A 265-nucleotide genomic window follows, 5' to 3' on the forward strand; every position below is an offset into this window, starting at 1 on the left:
CACCCCCAACACAGGGCGAAAAAACACCCCACAAAAACCCCAAAAAAACCAAAAAAAAAAAGGGGGGGAAAAAAACCAAACCCCCCCCCCAATATTTTTTTTATTATTTATTTATATTTTCACGCTTAATGTTCTATAAATGTTAAGATATTATGTTCCCTTCATTCTCTGCTTATTTTATATATTTCATATCATTTAAGATATTCGTTGCCTGAGATTCTCTAAAGTTTGTATTATTTAAGGAAATATATTATCCAAAATGCAA

The sequence above is a fragment of the Penaeus monodon genome, chromosome 21 (genome assembly GCF_015228065.2).
Source record: "Penaeus monodon isolate SGIC_2016 chromosome 21, NSTDA_Pmon_1, whole genome shotgun sequence".
NCBI lineage: Eukaryota > Metazoa > Arthropoda > Malacostraca > Decapoda > Penaeidae > Penaeus > Penaeus monodon.